Below are 20,958 nucleotides of genomic sequence, written 5' to 3' on the forward strand. Positions count from 1 at the left end.
AGCGTTGGAAGGGACCTCCTGGGTCATCTGGTCCAACCCCCTGCTCAAAGCAGGATTCACTAAATCATCCCAGACAGATGCCTGTCCAGCCTCTGTTTGAAGACTTCCATTGAAGGAGAACTCAGCACCTCTCGTGGCAGCCTGTTCCACTCATTGATCACTCTATCTTTCAAAAAGTTTTTTCTAATATCTAATCTGTGTCTCCTCCCATTCAGTTTCATCCCATTGCTTCTAGTCTTTCCTTGTGCAAATGAGAATAAAGTTGATCCTTCTACAATGTGACAGCCCTTTAGATATTTGTAGACAGCTATTAAGTCTCCTCTCAGTCTTCTCTTTTGCAAACTAAACATTCCCAAATCCTGCAACCTTTCCTCATAAGACAGGGTTTGCAGACCGGTCACCATTCTGGTCGCTCTTTTCTGAACCAGTCACCAGAAGATCTGCGTTGTTAAAATGCAAGTTAATGCATGTTACCAGGATGTACAAAAGAAGCTTGACTTTTGTCTGGACCTTCAACACATTTCCTGCTCAGCTTATCATTGATACTTCTAGAGATCCAGTCAGGGTTGCCAACTTGCCTAATTATTTTTTCTGGCCAGCTTTTCCTGAAAGATTTATTCACTTAATTGCCTGATGAGTACTGTAAGTTCTGTGCAAAAAACAAATCACACCCATGAGGAACACGGACTACAATGGGCAGACTGAACATGGATCTCCTGACCGGAGTGTAATGTCTCATATATGAAGCTGCCATGCTCCAGTTGGGAGACCCGTGGCCAGTCCATGCATTGCAAATTGTGATGGGACTTAGGGTACCGTTACACATAACGACGCTCCATCGATTCCCACAACGATACGACCTGGTAAGGATCGCTGGTGCGTTGCTACATGGTCGCTAGTAAGCTGTCAAACAGGCAGATCTACTCAACAATGCAGCAATGATGCGGAAATCTGTATAACGACCTCGGCACACAGCAGCTATTTTGACGACTCAGACCTCGATAGCGTGAGTTCTGAGTCGCCAACAAGGTCGCTCGTCGTTGTTATGGTGTCAAACACAGCGATGCATGCTGGCCAGCGGGACACCAACGATGAAAAAATGGCCCAGGACATTCGAGCATGATCAGCGATATCGCAGCGGGGGGTCGGTCGCCACTATGTGTCACAAGTAGCAAGATCGCTGGCGAGATCGCTCTTGCGTCACAAAATCGGTGACTTTTCAGCGATTTCGCTAACGATCTCGCTATGTGTAACGGGGCCTTTAGATCTACGGATGTTTGTATGTGCCTTTAGAAGAAAACAAGAAAACTATCCCACGTGTAAATAATTAATTGAAGTCTTTACAAATGTAGCTGTTTTTTCTTTAAGGAATGTGTGACACCTTCAACTTTATTTGCAGTTGGCAGTTGGCTTCAAGTTAGTTGGGCCTGGTAAATATTTGCCCTCTCCATAGTCCTGAATACACTATGAGTCTATGAACATAGTACTGTTAATGTCAAAAGCTGTCTGCTCTCTTTCAAGTAAACCCCCCATTGGTGGGAGAAAATGCAATAAGAAGCAACTAAAATGGAGTGGAGAGCTTTTACTGATACTAGAATTATGTTTGGGATGCATGCATGGGGTGAGAAGATCAGGAAGTCCACGGAATGAAGTTTGAGCAAACAGCTGCAGAGCAGGAAGTCCGTGAGGTAAGTTTTCAGCCAATAGGAACATGGTGCAAATTGTGTGAGGTGGAGCTTGAACCAATAGTTATGGACCAGGAAGCCTGTGAGATGCAGCTACAGTCAGTAGCTGAGTAGATTCTTCTTTTGAGGACTTTTCTTGTACAGCAGAGTAACATGCATCCATTTTAAATTTTTTGGAGAGTAATGAGCTATGTTACACAGCAGAATTTAGTATTTGAATGACAAAACTTAATATCTGCTTGTCTCCTGTTACTCTGTATAGCGGGTTACCATCTTATCCCCAGCATGCACCTCTGAGGTCACACTATCCAGCCTCATAAACCGACTTAAGCAGGGGCTCGCCATCTGATTATTCAGGCTTCGGAGGTGCTAGCCATTGCTTTCTATGATTGTTTCTGCTGTTCCACTTTGCTTAACTTCACTCCAGTGAGTCACCTGTAGCTCTGCTACAGTACTCAGCTCTGCTATATTGCTTGGCTCTGTTATATCATTATTTTAGTCACTAGATCTACTAAACTGTGCTACATCGCTGGGATTTGCAACATCAATACAGGGAGTCTCATGATCTATTCAACCCTGCTACATTAATGAATGTATTCTGAAGTTCCATTACTTTGCCACTGCTTATAGTTCTCTGTTTGCGGAGCCTCCAGCTCAGTTGTCATCCAGATATTACAGCTTCCATTGTTCCCTTCAGTCAATATTGCTGCTCCAAAATCAATTGCCCACAGTATAGTACCCAAGTGGCTCCATTTTACTGATTTCAAAATATGTCTGGAGTTTTACAGTGAAGCTACTGGCACCTGTGATGCTGGAAAGCATGCAATTGCTAGTGGTATATTTGAGTCCACATAGATAATTAACACATTCCCAAACCATTTAATTTCAGAACAGTGAGGCTAGCACAATATCATCTTTAATGGTAGAATATTGCTCTCCAGTGCTATGAATATGTAGGGGGATGAAGAGACAGCGGGTACCTGCGTGCCGGGTCCGGAACTTGAGAGAGGCTGCATTCACTGTACCAGGGGGGATGCTTGAAGGAGGCGACCCTTCCCCTGAAGCCTGAGTGAGCCGGACCTTCCTCCTGACCAAGGGGAGCAGGGCGAGCCAGAAAAGCGCATGCAGCAGGTCAGTGTGGCGCCAGTGCAGATGTGTGAGCAGCGCGCTCTGCTTCCCCCACCAGAGTGTACCAGGGCTTCCACAGGCCGTGCTACAGTTGACCTGAAGGACGGGGACTGCTGCGTTAAGGGGAGTAGCGTGCCCAGCAGCAATCCAGAGAAAGAGACCGCTGCAGAGCAGAGCCATGCAGAGCAAAACCATGCAGAGCAAAGCCGTGCACACAGAGCAGAGCAGAGCCGGGTGTTACAGCAGTCACAGGAGCGCTCCGGCCCGGAGCTCCAGTACCATGCAGACCAGCTTCACCCGCCACCAACAGCAGGGACCAGGGAGAGCGGGATGTGCAGTGTGTGTCCAGTGACTGCCAGAGAACCGGGTGCTGTACGCTATGTGACCATGAGTACAGCACACGCGCTGTCCATGAGGGACTGTATATGAGACTGACACTTACGCCCTGACATTGGCAGCGAGTAGTTGCCCTGACACTTGTGACCTGACTTCACCAGTGAAGAATAGTTGTGGAGCCACGTTGGGCTTAGACAGTACCATGACCCACGCTCCTCCGGCCACAGTAGTATATGTGTAGGGGATTGGAATGGAACACCCCTTTTATACCTCCTCCCCTTTAAGAACTTTCATGTAAAGATGCTATTAATGTAAATATACTATTGTGTTTTGGTGCTGCTACACAGTTGTGTATTACCAACTGTCTTTTTGGTACTGCCACAACTATGTGTTACCATATTGTAAGATATTATGATTTATCATGTTATTGTATTGTAATATGTTCTTTACAGATTAGGGTAAGATAGTGTTTCCTTTGGGAACATTAGAGGAGGGTACTTGTAGTATAGAGTACATAGAAAGGGTAAGCGTAGTTCTGAAATGAGCCACTAGATGGGGGCATACTAGTGGGCCTTATTAACAGCTAGTGTAGGTTGTAGGATTTAGTCAGAAGGGCGAGCACGCCTAGAGGGTCCACAAGGGCTCTAAGCCATGGATGCCATAGCAGCTACGCAACGTTGTTAAGTGAAGAAGCGCGGGCACAGTCAGACGGGTGCTGGATAATGCTGGAGCACCCAGGGATGTTACAGTTCACATCAGCAGCAGGAACGGAGAAGGAAACGTGGTCTAAAAGTCATGCAGGGAGCAGAATGTTCATGATGCGGCAGATTCTCAATAAGGTTGAAGCTGGCAAGTCCAGGGCAAAATGGATGAGCGGGATGCCTTATGCACTGAGGTCCTACAGTAGTGAATATAAGTGAAAACATGGCCTATTTTGACCATAACGAACGATTGTCGGCTGGTAGAGGAAACAAGTTCGTGTAAACCGATAGTGACTGACGAACATTCAGAACTTTTCAAAATGCTGGTCATGTTCTATTTTTTTTCAGACCAATGACCTAGCTGCATTGTTGGTGGGATAAAAATAGAAAATTGGCTGTTGTCCTCTGATATGCATTTTGGGCCAATATTGAAGGGTGAATCATTTATTATTCTACTGAAGAATGGCCATTCATTGGCCCATTTTCATCCTATGTGTATAGAGGCTTAGATTCTTAAATGCCATATTGGAATTGAATGATGGCTTAAAAAAAACCTTTAGTTTCCATTGACGCAATTTTTGCATTTAACTCTACGGCTGTCTGAAAGGAAGCTAGAGCTTCATGGCAACTTTGGATGCAACAGCAGTTCATTCAGTGCCACTGCTACTTCATTGCACTATAGAAAGGGCTCACTTTGTGATACCTACACTAGCGTGACTGCAACTGAGCCTGATTTTTGTCAACTTGCTTGTTTTGGTCACAGTAGTGTACGTATTGCAAATTGCAATACGATCCTACTCACTTCTAAAGTGCAATGATGTAGCAGCAGCACTGAGCAATCTTCGGTTGTGCAATGACTTTCAAAGCAAAAGTTGCTGCGTAGCCCTAACCTTAATGGCAATAAGCTTCAAAGGAAAGACATTTGCTCGTCAAAATGAAAGTGTGTTAAATGTTGGGCACTCTCTACAAGATGACATGGTTTTGCCTGTATCTTTAGACTGCAGTTTGCCCATGACACCAACAAAGAATTGCACTTCGCTACTCACTTTTCAATCACCGGGCCATGATACATGTAAAAAATGGATCATAATTGAGGCTCATTGACTGCTGTTTCCATGTATATTGTAAACTTTACATAAAATTGTAGACTCCATAAAGTGAGAGCAATTGCCAGTGTTTTTTCAGCACTAATCTCAAAGAACAGCTCTCTCTTCTTGTGTCAGTCAGCTTTTCAATCACAGTTGCACCCAAAAATATATGATGTACAAGAGACAATCTTATACTTCTTGGACCACACCTGACATCATGTAAGAGGGTGGGACCGATGTCAGGCAGACCCATGCAACAAAACCAAACAAAACCAGATGTGCCGTGTTGAAGAGGAGAAGGACTGTACCTCTGTGTGTTCAGGTGATTATTTGTGTGGGCCAAAGGGTCAGTTTAAGAAAAGAACTCTGACAAAGAGAGTGCTAAATTTTGTACATATATAAATGTGTTTGGTGTTTTACAGGTACCGTCGTGATCAGGACGATCAGATTTTAAGAGGGTGACCGTAACGGTCATGTGCTTCTCCCTTGATTAGAAAAACAGTTATAGCCTGTGTATATGAAAACATGTTTTATATTGCATAGAACCTTATAGGAATCAGTAACTGTATTAGATATAAGGAAGGTATAAGATTAATACATAGATTTAGCTAGATAGGATTAGGCATAGAGCAGTGGTGGGAACAATAAGTTCAGGAAGCAGACAGGTTTAGGATAGAAACAGTTAATATGTTCAGGAACAGCTCCTGTATGGGGGGGCCAGGGCCAGATAACGAGGGGAACACTTTCTGGTTAGTGCAGTCAGAGTAAGAGATTAGACAGAGATAAAGCAGTAGTTGGAGGTCTAAGGGCACGAGGAGCATGGGCTGTCCAGCAACAAGAAAATATCAGTCATAAACTCAGAGCGAACATTCCTGGAACATTCGAGACCTACGGTACAACTGAGTCACTGAGAAGCGTGCCTCAATATCTTACTAGCAGAGGAAGTCGATGAGTTGCACTAACCTGTCATATTTACCAAGGTCCTTCTTAATAAATACTTGAACTGTGCCACTTTGCTCTGTGTCATTCTTCTGCTATTAATCCTGGAAATGAATAAAATAGACATCACGCTTGAGTCCTGACAGGCCTCTTTCAACAATCAGAGAGAGAAATATATATATATATATATACACACAGTACAGACCAAAAGTTTGGACACACCTTCTCATTCAAAGAGTTTTCTTTATTTTCATGACTATGAAAATTGTAGATTCACTCTGAAGGCATCAAATCTATGAATTAACATATGTGGAACTATATAATTCACAAAAAAGTGTGAAACAACTGAAGACATGTCTTATATTCTAGGTTCTTCAAAGTAGCCACCTTTTGCTTTGATTACTGCTTTGCTCACTCTTGGCATTCTCTTGATGAAGCTTCAAGAGGTAGTCACTGGAAATGGTCTTCCAACAGTCTTGAAGGAGTTCCCAGAGATGCTTAGCACTTGTTGTCCCTTTTGCCTTCACTCTGTGGTCCAGCTCACCTCAAACCATCTGGATTGGGTTCAGGTCTGGTGACTGTGGAGGCCAGGTCATCTGGCGTAGCACCCCATCACTCTCCCTCTTGGTCAAATAGCCCTTACACAGCCTGGAGGTGTGTTTGGGGTCATTGTTCTGTTGAAAAATAAATGATGGTCCAACTAAACGCAAACCAGATGGAATAGCATGCCGCTGCAAGATGCTGTGGTAGCCATGCTGGTTTCTGTATGCCTTCAATTTTGAATAAATCCCCAACAGTGTCACCAGCAAAGCACCCCCACACCATCACACCTCCTCCTCCATGCTTCACGGTGGTAACCAGGCATGTAGAGTCCATCCGTTCACCTTTTCTGCGTTGCACAAAGACACAGTGGTTGGAACCAATGATCTCAAATTTGGACTCATCAGACCAAAGCACAGATTTCCACTGGTCTAATGTCCATTCCTTGTGTTCTTTAGCCCAAACAAGTCTCTTCTGCTTGTTGCCTGTCCTTAGCAGTGGTTTCCTAGCAGCTATTTTACCTTGAAGGCCTGCTGCACAAAGTCTCCTCTTAACAGTGGTTGTAGAGATGTGTCTGCTGCTAGAACTCTGTGTGGCATTGACCTAGTCTCTAATCTGAGCTGCTGTTAACCTGCGATTTCTTAGGCTGGTGACTCAGATGAACTTATCCTCCGCAGCAGAGGTGACTCTTGGTCTTCCTTTTCTGGGGCGGTCCTCATGTGAGCCAGTTTCTTTGTAGCTCTTGATGTTTTTTGCCACTGCACTTGGGGACACTTTCAAAGTTTTCCCAATTTTTCGGACTGACTGACCTTCATTTCTTAAAGTAATGATGGCCACTCGTTCTTCTTTACTTAGCTGCTTTTTTCTTGCCATAATACAAATTCTAACAGTCTATTCAGTAGGACTATCAGCTGTGTATCCACCAGACTTCTGCACAACACAACAGATGGTCCCAACCCCATTTAGAAGGCAAGAAATCCCACTTATTAAACCTGACAGGCCACACCTGTGAAGTGAAAACCATTTCCGGTGACTACCTCTTGAAGCTCATCAAGAGAATGCCAAGAGTGTGAAAAGCAGTAATCAAAGCAAAAGGTGGCTACTTTGAAGAACCTAGAATATAAGACATACAGTATTTTCCGTTGTTTCACACTTTTTTGTTAATTATATAATTCCACATGTGTTAATTCAAAGTTTTGATGCCTTGAGAGTGAATCTACAATTTTCATAGTCATGAAATGACTTTGAATGAGAAGGTGTATCCAAACTTTTGGTCTGTACTGTATATATATCATGTAGTGACAAATATTATATGACCATGAGTGAGGGAACTAATAATAGGTAGGCGCTGATATTTAATATTGTAAACCAGTCACATTGGACAACAAAGAGAGTGTATAGCGAAGACTGCAGAAAATTACCTACTGAATCTAGTGAAACATCTGTTAGGAATTGAAACAGAGCTTGTTTGGTCTTTAGAATAATTTCTAGCAACAGGACAAAATTGGAAAAGATAAAAAAAATAATAATAAAAGCACTCTTAAAAGAGAGATGGACGCCACAAGACAGATAATGTGATTAAAATGTATAATGTAGTCCATTATAATTACCAGAGCGCCATCAAAGTTTAATCAGTTTTTGTAAGAGCCCAAAATTCTGGAAATATCACTGATTAACTGCCATCCTCTCTAAAGCTATCTGATATAATTCTGTATATGAACATTTTCAGATTAGCCGTAGAAGACAAACATTAGCATGTGCTAAATATCGGCTATATGAGAAATAGTACATCTAGTCACCGTACTTGTATTTTAGCCAATAAGTAATTTAAAACAATGATGAACCACTAAAGTGTTCTCCAGGAACACAAAAATATAACTAAAGGGAATGTAATTATAAATAAATTCCTAAATACCTTTAACTAGAAAATCACACTAGTTTTGTACAGGAAGATGGTCAATATAAAATGTCTGCTGCCTCGTTACACTGACAGAAACCTGTCCTAGAATGTTAATAGGACAGATGCCTTTGAGCATGTGCAGTAGGAAGTACCCTTGGTAGTATTATATTTGAAAGACATTGTGGATAGCAGTGTGAGCAGTCTCTTCTTACCTCAGAAACCCTGGTATCTCCAGTACCAAATCAAGTGCACAGCGTGGACAGCAGTATGAGTGGCCTCTTTGTACCTCAGCAACCCTGATATCTCAAGTATTAGATCAGACAGACAGGGTGGATAGCAGTGTGAGTGGCCTCTTCTTACCTCAGTACTCCTGATATCAGCAGTATGAGTTCAAGTAGACATGATGGACAGCGATGTGAGCAGTCTCTTCTTACCTAAGCACTCCTGGTATCTCTAGTACAGATAAGTGAACCATTCAAGGTTCAGATTGGTTAGGAGCTCATCCAAATGTTTGCCAAACAAGTTCACCGAACATACCCGAACCCAAGTGAATTTGATGGGAGGCAAAACCAAATGCATAGACAACACCATCAGGGGGGCCAAAAAGCTGCCAAAACAGCTTAAATTAGGGGCAGGCACCAGGAAAAGTGGCATCAATTGACCCAAAGTAAAATTAGTGGTGTAATTGTGCAGCAGGGATGCATGGGACAGGGCTTGGACCATCATTTCTATGTAAAACATTGATCAGCAACAGGTGGATGAGTAACAGGTGACAGGTGTAGGCCTGGTACTTTGAGAGGCCTGCAAACTTCAACACAAATGAAGGAGACCAAACTAGGAATCCAAACATTCCAAAAATTAGTGGCAGACACTAGGAAAAGTGACATCAATTGACCCACAATAGAAATTTGATAATGGCATAGCAGCAGTCACCCATGGGCTATGCATGAGGTATCAGGGTCTGGGCCACCATTTAGAGCTTTGAATTAAAGTTTAAATTAAGATGAGGTGGGTGAAGGAGTAGTGTAAGCCTGCTTTGCTGGGAGCCCTGATACCTCATGCAACAGCTCAAACTGTTTTTCTGCTCAAACACACTCAGGTGTCACAAATATCAGCTTCATAGATTACTATTTTTAGAAATATTTAAGGATAGTAGCACAGGTTTTTGACACTGGTCTTGAAGCCCTGCTGCTACCGAAAACACACATGAAGGAGACCCAACTTGGAGTCCAAACATTTCCAAAAATTATTGTCACACAAAACTAAAGTGGTATCAATTTCCCCAGAATAGAAATAGTATAATGGGGCTATGACACCCTTTCCAATACAGGCAAAACACAAGATGGAGACCCACTTGGAGTCTCCACCTTTCCAAAAATTATTGTCACACACCAATATTAGCCCAAACGATTTTGATTAGTAAATGTGGCATGGTGTCTGCATAACAATATTAGCCCAAAAGATTTTGGTTAGGAAATGTGGACTGGTGCCTGCACAACAATATTAGCCCAAACGATTTAAATTCGGAAATGTATCCTCCTGACTCCAAAACAGTAATAGCTCAAACGATTTTGCGGACTTGGAGGGAAAATGATCGGGAATCCGAAACCGAATCTGAATGAGCTACATTCATGCTGAATTTGAATTGGCACATGTTTTACAAACAAGTTCGTTCATCTCTAATCTCTAGTATCAGATAAGAAAGACAGGATGGCCAGCAGTTTGAGCAGCCTCTTCTTACCTCAGCACTCCTGGTATCTCCAGTATTAGATCAGACAGACATTATGGACAGTAGTGTGAGTGACCCAGGGGTAGACACTGACAGCTTGGGGCCCCTGTGCAAGAAATGTATCTGGGCCTCCTTCCTTTTATGGCAGAAAATCTATATATATATATATTGCGCCACACACATACATATATATATTACATAGTCTCCTTTATTATGTATATTGCTGTCCCTTATTATGCAGTGCCCTCTCTTGCTATGTACAGCACCGTTCCCTACATATTGGATTATATAGAGCCCTGTTTTTTATTACATACTGTCCTGTCTTGTTAGCTGTATAATGCAATGATGGCTAGGAAAGCTTCCTTTCTAATGGAGGAGATGATGGACTGGTTGTCTGGTAACCGGCTCCTCCATCAGCAGTTAATTTATATCTAAAAAGAGAGGGGACTATGTAATAAAAGAGGGCACTGTTAATAACAAAATTAACAAGAATACACTATGTAAGTGACAGCACTGTACATAACAGCAGAGGAAGCTATATAATAAGGGACGGCACCATATATAACTAGAGAGCCTGGTACGTAATAAGGGACGGTGTTATACATAATAAAAGAGGAAACTATGTATCTAAGGATGGTGTTATACAGAATTAGTGAGTACACTATATGCTAAGGGACTGTGTTATACATAATAAGTACATATACTATATGCTAAGGGACTGTGTTAGACATAATAAGTGAGTACACTATATACTAAGGGACTGTGTTAGACATGATAAGCAATAATAATGTCTTCCTCCACCTCCCCCAGTTCCTAAGTCCATTATAAGTACCCCTTCCTCCCATCCCAATCCTCTACACCCCTCATTGTCCTCCTCTCCCCGCATCCCATTATTGTCCTCTCTCCCACCCCATCATTGCCTTCTCCCACACCACTATCATTGCTTTCTCCCCTGCCACCCCATCATTGCCCTTTCCACCACCTCCATCATTGCCTTCTCTTCCACCCCCCATCATTGCCTCCTTCCCCATCACTCCTATCATTGTCTTTTCCACTACCACCATCATTGCCTTCTCCCCCACCCCATCATTGCCCTTTCCACCACTTCCATCATTTCCTCTTCCCCCACCATCCCCATCATTGCCCTCTCCATCACCTCCATCATGGCCTTCTTCCCTTCAGCCCCATCATGGCCTCACCATCACCTACATCATGGCCTTCTCCCCATCACCACCATCATGGCCTTCTCACCATCACCTCCATCATGGCCTTCTCCCCATCACCTCCATCATGGCCTTCTCCCCATCACCTCCATCATGGCCTTCTCCCCATCACCTCCATCATGGCCTTCTCCCCATCACCCCATCAGAAACCAGCCAGATTGCCCTCTTCATTAGCCACCCTGCAGGAGCCCCCTGGAGCCTCTGGGCCCCGTTGCAATGCACCGGTTGAACTGGCGATATGTCCGCCCATGGAGTGACCTCTTCTTACCTCAGCACTCCTGGTATCTCCAGTATTAGGTTAGAAAGACACGGTGGCCAGGAATGTGAGCAGCCTTTTCTTATTTTGACAGCTGTAATCTCACCCCCCCGGCTCTGACTGAGACTCTCTCAACTTTGGCAATGGCTGTCAACCAGGGCCGGGGGCATGGTTACAGCAACGGCTCTCTATACTAAATGAACCAGCACTAGTTGTGACTGACACTGTATTCTACCAGGGAGAATAAAGTTCATTTTCTCTTAGCAGCGTTCGGCTATCTGCAGGCTCTGGACAGGTTAGTAATGCAAATGACCTGCAGATTAACCCCATATCTGCAGATTAATAGCTTTTTCTGGTGACAGGTTTGCTTTAATTGACTTTTTACTTGCTGCAATTAAAGTGTTGCAAAAAGTGTAGAGTGATACAGAAGGAGATCGCTCCCTCTTATTTTTCTATCGGCTTTCTGCAGTGCTATCCCAGAAAGCCGAAAATTGCTATGGCTAATGAAGGCGAAAGGTTGACCTACAGGTCTGCCAAAGGTCAAAGCCTAGTAGACTGTGCCCAATAAGTGTAACACGGAGAGGCTACGTAATGCTTTGTACTACATATATAGTACAGAATATTACCAATAAATACTGTAAAAAAAGTTTTAAAAAAAGTGTTTTCAACCACTTCACAATACTTGACAGAAAACACATTTTTTCAGAATAAGATGTAATTCTAATAAAAAAAAGCCTAAAAAAACACATTTCTGCTATGACTGCATTCGTAACGACCAGTACATTAAAAAGGTACCATTATTTTTATCCTGTGCAGTGAACAGCACAAAAACAATAAAAACTGAAAAACTATGGCAGAAATGCCATTTTTGGGCATTCCGTCAGACAGAAAGTGAAATAAAAATTATTGGAAAGACATATGTACCCCAAAATGGTACCAATAAAAAAAAATACAACTTATTACACAAAAAACAAATACCTATTGAAATATGTACTCTGAAAAATGAAAAAATATGGCTTTCTGAATATGATGTAGAAAAAAAGATGATTGTCTTATAGGGATTTTATTGTGCAAAAGTATTAAAATGTAAGAAGAAATGGTATTAATTGGGCATCACTGTATCTGTATAAACCCATATTATACTACAGCTTGTCCTGAGAAAAAAAAAACCCTCACCAACACTGTCTGCAGAAAAATAAAAATGATGATCAAAAAAAATTATTTTTTTGTTTAGCAAATGTGGAAAACAAACAAAAAGGCCTAAATGAATTTGTTATTCTCATTTATCATATTGACAGACAGAAAAAAGTGGTACATTAGTTATACTGAATGGTAAGTCATATTAAAAAAGAAAAACACAAAAAAATGCTGCACGTTTTTTAAATTCCACCTCACAAAAAAGTGTAATAAAAAATTATCAAAAAGTCATATGTACCCGAAAATGGACCCGACGAAAAGTACACAAAAAAAAAGCCCTCAAATAGTTCTGTTCCTGGAAAAGTATAACAATTCTGACTTTCAGAAAAAGGCGATACAAAAACAAACTATTTTTTTCCCCACAGAATATTTATTGTAAAAAAAAAAATAAGACTACAAAAACAAAACAACATAAATTTGGTATCGCCATATTCGCGATGACCCGCAGAATAAAGTAAATACTTTATTTGTGCAGCAAAAAGCAAGAAATAGAAAATGTAAAAAAAATTGTATTTTTTTCCCATAAAGAGTTAATAAAAGTTTAGTGTTAGATTGTATGCACTCATTCATGGTGACACACTCAAATACAACTCTTTCTACAAAACATAAGCCCTCCTATTGTTTACAAAAAAGGACATTAGGACAAATTAGGTCTGGTCATTATCGATAGAGAAGAGCTAATATGTTTGGATTCAGTTCCGAATACGATCGGAATTGAATATTGTTTTTGCAATATTCGTTGAACACAGCAGAACGTCATTAGAGATAATGGGAGTAGAAACTACCGGATATGTTCGGAACCGATCATTAAACGTACATTCGGCACGAATAGTGTTCGAATATGGCTCCAATATATCAAAATCAGATTCGGGGCCAAAATCCGAACAAATTCGTTTATCTCTGCTTATCGGATAAGGAATTAAAAAAATGGGAGTCTAGGGTAGATCTAACACAAATCAACTCTTAAAATGGAATGAATGTTTAAAGGGAATGTGTCACCCCATTTTTCGAGCATCAGCTGCCGGCACCGCCATCAGGGGCTTATCTACAGCATTCTATAATGCGCCCGGCGCCTGCGCAATGCAGTACTCTGCTCTGCCCTCAACAGGGCAGAGCAGTGTGCCTGCACAGGAGCCACAACGGGAAGCAAAGAAGAGGACTCACAAATAGAAGATGGGAGGCGCCGGACCGCAACACCCATCAGACTCAGACCGGCCCCGGGTGAGTATAATATAACTCATTTTTCTTATCTCATTACAGAATGCTGTAGATAAGCCCCTGATGAGCGGTGCTGGCAGCTGATACTCAAAAAATGGGGTGACACATTCCCTTTAATGCAGGAGTCTCATATATCAAGAAACAGAATTAACCTTTGAAAACAAGGCATCATTTTAATAAAACAAGTAAAATAGTTAATGTTAAGTTAAAATTATTTTTTAAGGAACACAAATGATTTCCCAATCCAGAATAATAAATGTTTGAGATTTGAAGAGAAAGGTCATTTTGCTTGGACGGCTTCTCCCAGCTTTTATCGGCATTATGTAGGCAGGAATATGTGATGTGCATAAATATTTAAAGCACTCTTGATCTCTATCCAATATCATTTTAGAATGTTATAAATGATAGAGATTGTAGATGTTACTGTAAATTAAATTCTAAGTGTTAAAGTGTTCATAATAAAAGATTTAAGAAATGAGAGTCAAAGGTTCTCACATTGTGATAAATAACTTAGGAATGGAAGAAGGATGTGACTGCCAAGTCACGGCACCAGTGATAGAACACAATATTTCTTAGAAGCTCTGATATAGAGACAGTGTAAGGATAATAGAAGTAGTGGGATTATCGACATTATTGCAGCACGTGGTGGGGATGAAGGGGCATAAAGAACCTCCCATGTTGTATGGGAAGTCTCATCTCTGGTAGTATGTTGTTGAGCACAAGGAACGGAGATATATACAGTTGTGCTCAAAAGTTTACATACCCCAGCAGAATTTTTGCTTTCTTGGCCTTTTTTCAAACAATATGAATGATAACACAAGGATGTTACCTTTAGTAGCCATTCAAACCCATTTGTGTCAACTTCTGTACAAGTTATCAGGCCAAAATCACCAGGGTATGTGAACTTTTAATTAGGGTCATTTGCATGTTTTGGGTTGTCATTATAATTTAAAAAGGGAAAACAGCAGTTTGATAATAAATGGCTTCACCCAACCACTAACCATGAGTGGAGAAAAAGTTTTGGTGTTATCATTCATATTCTCTGGAAAAAAAAGGTCAAGAAAACAAAAATTCTGCCGAGGTATGTAAACTTTTGATATAAATAATAACGACAGTACGCCAAGCTATATATGACAAAGGAAGATGTTGTTTCGTATCTGTATTTGTAAACATTCATTTCTCCAAGCAGTCTGGCCAATTTTTCCCCTTTTGGACCAGGCAGATTTTCACTTTTTCTTTCATATAAGTGGTTTTAGGAATCTATGTTGTTTTTTTCTCATTTAGTTATTTAAATCATTTTTATCATTTAGTTATTTAAATCATTTTTGTGTCTTCTTTAGTGATACATGAGGCCTAATTGTATTTATTTATATAGTATTTTTTTGTGCATATGCAGAATAACCTTTCTATGAGGCAAATTGATTCAAGTGAAGTCATCGCTGTGAAAGTGACCCTGTCAGCATAGAACCACATCCTAGATATCACTGAATTAAATATTCCAATTTCAAATCTTTATTCATAATGGAATAGTGGAGTGCGTTGAAAACAATAAAACATAGAAATAATCAATGTAAATCAAAAGTAATATACTACAGAAATATGGATTTGGATCTGGATACTCAAAATCAAAGTGGAAAATCTAATTACAGACTAATCCAATGTCAGTGGAAATGCCTCTGGGACCCTCTGACCCTCTGGGCCGTGGCACCAAGGGGCCCCAGGCGAGCTGCCAGGTGGAAATGATGCTCAGTAGTGTATGTGGCCTCCACATGCCTGTATGGCCTCCCTACAATGCATGAGCATGCTCTTGATGAGGCGGTGGATGTTCTCCTGAGGGATTTTCTCCCAGACCTGGGTTTTAGCATTAGTCAACTCCTGGACAGTCTGTGGTGCAACATAGTGTTGATGGATGGAATGAGACCTGATGTCCCAGATGTGCTCAATTGGATTCAGGTCTGGGGAATGGGCATGCCAGTCCATAGCATCAATGCTTTCATCATGCAGAAACTTCTGACACACTTCACCCACATGATACCTAGCATTCTCATCCATCAGATGGAACCCAGGGACCAATGCACCTGCATATAGTCTCACAATGGGTCTGAGGCTCTCATCCCGGTACCTAATGGCAGTCAGGGTACCTCTAGCTAGCACATAGAAGGCTGTCTGACCCTCCAAAGAAATGCCTACCCACACCATTACTGACACACTGTCAAACTAGTCATGCTGGAGGATGTTGCAGGCAGCAGAACCTTCTCCACGGTGCCTCCTGACTCTGTCACATGTGCTCTGTGTGAACCTGCACCAATGTTGAATCTGCCAATCTTGATGTTCTCTGGCAAATGTTATTCACCCTGCATGGTATTGGGCTGTAAGCGCAACACCCACTTGTGGACTTCGAGCCCTCATACCACCCTCATGGAGTCTGTTTCTGACAGTTTGAGCAGACACATGGATGTTAGTGGCCTGCTGGAGGTCATTTTGCAGGGCTCTGGCAATGCTCTTCTTCTTCCTCCTTGCCCAAAGGAGGTGGTAGCAGTCCTTCTGCTGGGTTGTTGCCCTCTTATGGCCCCCTCCACATTTCTTGGTGTACTGGCCTGTCTCCTGATATCTGCTACATGCTCTGGAGACTGCGCTGTAAACACAGCTATCCATATTGCTACAGCTCACTGTTAGTGTGGCTGGTCTCTGCCGGAATCTCCAGGAGTGGACCCTCTGGGCCGTGGCACCAAGGGGCCCCAGGTGAGCTGCCAGGTGGAACCGACCCCTATACAGGGACCGTTAGGAGCAGGCCAAGGGGTTCGAGTACCACAGTAGCCGGTACCGAGAGGGGCGGCTCAGGATGGACTGGAGTAGGACTGTGGGACTGAAGTGTAGATGACAGGACAGAGCTGGAACACAGGAGACAGGAATGGAGTAAGACAGTAGAGTGGAATGTGGAGGGATGGCTGGAGCAGGAACACAGGAGACAGGATTAGAGGAGGACGGAAGGACTGGAGCAGGATGGAACTGGAACACCAGAGGCAGGACTAGAGTAGGACGGAAGGACTGGAGCAGGATGGAACAGGAACACCGGAGGAAGGACTCGAGTAGGACTGAAGGACTGGAGCAGGATGGAACAGGAACACCGGAGGCAGGACTGGAGTAGGACGGCAGGACTGGAGCAGGATGGAACAGGAACACTGGAGGCAGGACTGGAGTAGGACGGCAGGACTGGAGCAGGATGGAACAGGAACACCGGAGGCAGGACTGGAGTACAGCAGGGGACACGGATAGCCGGACTGCGAGGCTGCTGCAGGTAGCACACGAGAACGGGACTGTGAGACTGCAGAGAGCACACGAAGAAGCGAGGCCCAGTGTGCTAGGAAACACAATGATCAGGCGCCTCCCTCAGGGGGAAGCGGCCTGATATGCCCCTGTCTGGTCTGCCATTGGTCAGGGGGTGCTTCCGGGTCAGGGCATAGCCGGAGCACAAGAAACAGAAGGGAGCGCTAGGGCGCGGCCTATGGCGCATGCACATTGTATGCAAATACGCCGTCGGCCGCGCGCCTGTCAGAGGTGACCGCCGTGGCTGTCGGGCGGCGAGGGGCTGCAGCGTGGGAGCGATGGCCGGGTGAGTATGCAGAGAAGGCGTGGCACTCACATTGATGTGCCATCCTGGATGAGTTGCACTACCTGAGCATCTTCTGTTGTAGACACAGACTCATGCTACTGTACAGTACTTCTAGGAGTGGGAGCAATGATAAAATGCAAAAGTGATTAAAGCAACACCCAAAATGGATGAGAACAGAGAAATGGTCTGTGGTCACCCACTGCAGAACCACACCTTTTAAAGGGGTTATCTTGCTAACTGCCTATCATTTCTACCTGATGTCTGTGCATTTCACGTCAATACAACACCCTATTGCAGATGTTGGACTTTGGACATTTACCTATCTAGCACGTCATATTATGTCATTTTTGTGAAATGAGTTGAATGTTAAATGTCGACAGTTAACTCTGCATGTCTGTTTTCACATTTTTTTTTTTACTAGTCCAGTTTGACAACCATACACAACACCTATACCGCAGATTGCTGCCATCGTATGCTTTCTGTACATGTACTTATCAATCTATCATTTCCTTTATCAAAAAGATACATAATTGAGGTTGGAAAGACTGTAAAAAAGTTAAAAATAGTATTATAAAAAATGTATGCTGAAAGAAATGGGCTAGTCTAAAAGAAAAACTACCACGGCTAAGTATGCGGCATTTACTAGCCAGGGTCGATTTTAGGCTAAGTGGGGCCCTAGGCAAAGTTTAAAATGGAGCTCCAAATGATAACATATTGCACATCATACAGAAGCATTTTGATTGTATTTACATGCGCTGAGTTCAGGACACTAATTGAGTGTGATCGACAATATTGAAATTGTTCCGCACTTGTTTCCCGGCCTCTTTCCACCGTCTGAGAAAGAATGATGGGGCAGAACAATCATTAATGGATCACTAATAGATCACCATACAGTATCATGTTATCAGCAGCACATCTGCAGTTTACACCTTTGATGTGCTGATGAGAACAATGATTTTTGTTCCAGCATAAACAATCCATCACTCGATGAATACTTATTTAGTATAATATACCCCATAGTCCTCTATATATTATAATGTGCACCACAGTCCTCCATATTGTAAAATGCACACCCCATAGTCTTCTATATAATCTGCCCCATAGTCCTCCATATAGTATAATAAACTCCCTATAGTCCTCCATATAGTATAATACACTCCCTATAGTTCTCCACATATTGAAATACACTCCTTAGTCCTCCATATAGTATTATATACTTCCCATAGTCCTCCATATAGTATAATACACTCATGATAGTCATCCATATATTAAAATACACTCAGTCCTGCATATAGTATTATACACTACTCAGTCCTCCATATAATACAATCCTCATAGTCCTCCATATATTAAAATACACTGCTCAGTCCTCCATATAGTATAATACATTCCTCATAGTACTCCATATAGTATAATGCACAGCCATAGTCATCCATGTAGTACAATTCACTTCCCATAGTATAATGCACCCCATAGTTCTTCATATAGTATAATGTATTCCCCATAGTCCTCAATACAGTATAATGCAGCCCACATATAGTATAATGCAGCCACCCCACAGAGTATAATGCAGCCACTACACAGAATATAATGTAACCCTCCCATAGAATATAATGCAGCCCCTCTCATATAGTATAATACAGCCCTCATGGAATATAATGCAGCCCCCTTATATAGTATAATGTAGCCCCTCCATAGAATACAATGTAGCCCTCCTCCTATAGTATAATGCAGCCCCCATAGAATATAATGTAACCCCCTCATAAAGAATAATAAAGACCCATACAATATAATCTAGCCCCCCCATAGAATATAATGCAGCCCCCTAGAATACAATGTAGCCCCCTCATATAGTATAATGTAACTCCCTCATAGAATATGATGCAATCACCCCTCATATAATATAATACAGCCCCCCATAGAATATAATGTAGCCCCTAGTAGAATATAATACAGCCCACCTCCCCATAGATTATAATGTAGCCCCATCAAAGAGTATGATGCAATCCTCCCTCATAAAATCTAATACAGTCCCCCATAGCATATAATGTAGTCCCCCAATAGAATACAGTATAAGACAGTCCATCTCCCCATAGAATATAATGTAGTCCCCAATAGTATATAAGACAGCCTCTGTTATGCCACGGGTTCCGGTCGCTGCACAGCAGGAATCCCAAGCCTTGCATTCAGCAGTCTCCCATTCCTCACTGAGCCAGTGCGCGTGTCCCCCATTCCTCTCCGGCTGCACAGGAGGCTGCTCAGCAGACCCGTCGATCCAGGCGCTCTGCTCAGACCAGCTCTGTAGGTTTAGTTGCTGCTGCCACCTCTGGTACAGCTATAGCAACGCATGCTGGCCAGCAACGAGCTGCTCCAGGGACTAAGTCCTCCTTTCGGTCCACTGAGCATGCCCGTGGGACGACCTCTCATTGGAGATCAGAGGTCACATCCTCAGGTCCTTCTCCAGCTCGGATTGGACCATCAGAAAGGTCAGAAAGGTCCCGGAAGGACGTTGCTATAAAAGGGTCGCATTGCCGCTCGGCCATGCTCTAGTATAGACTCAACTAGTTTGGAGTGTGTGATGATGGATGCATGTATCTGGTGACTGACTCATTATGAAACCCCTTCCCTTTTGATACGTATGTTGGTATGGTTTAGATTCCGAGTCAGCGCCTGTCAGTGGTTAGTCTATAGGCCACAGTGCATACCAGCCATCTGCACACTAGTGTCCGACGGTGTCACCCACTGCAGGGCACTATCGAACCGCGGCAAGTGACAGCCACGCCGGTGCCACGCCTTGCGCAACCGGTGCGCTTATCTGGCCCAACGTCGATTAGTGGCGTCCACCTGAGCGGCACTGTGCATACTTGCACGCGTTATTTATTTAACCCTTGCTGGCATCGCAGTCGCGGTGCCGAGCGCTAGCAGTCTAGAGTGACTTCAGTCCTGCGGTCTAAGGGCTGAGTTCTGTGACTATACGCTAGCGCTCTCACTGCCGAGCTCTGTGAGCAATAAAAGGCTACGGTATTTATTATTTGGCGGTTGTGCGGCTCTGTGAGTTAACAGAGTCCGCCTCTGTACACATTGGGTGAGGTTAACCCCGTGTGTTCCATTATTATACCGCCATATCGCGTCCGCTTTACCGAGCAGCAGTTAACACCTCTGCACGGTGGACATCGGGCTGCGAACGCACCTAAATACCATCTTTATTATTTGGTGCGTTCCGCCAGCCCGTAACAGCCTCCCCCATTGAATATAATGTACCCCCATAGTATATAACACAGCCTCCCCCATAGAATATAATGTATAATGTACCCCCCATAGTATATAACACAGTCTCCCTCATAGAATATAATGTACCCCCCGTAGTATATAACACAGCGTCCCCCATAGAATATAATGTATAAT

Source organism: Dendrobates tinctorius, unplaced genomic scaffold (genome assembly GCF_039654945.1).
Source record: "Dendrobates tinctorius isolate UK_male_01 unplaced genomic scaffold, ASM3965494v1 ptg000075l, whole genome shotgun sequence".
Classification (NCBI taxonomy): domain Eukaryota; kingdom Metazoa; phylum Chordata; class Amphibia; order Anura; family Dendrobatidae; genus Dendrobates; species Dendrobates tinctorius.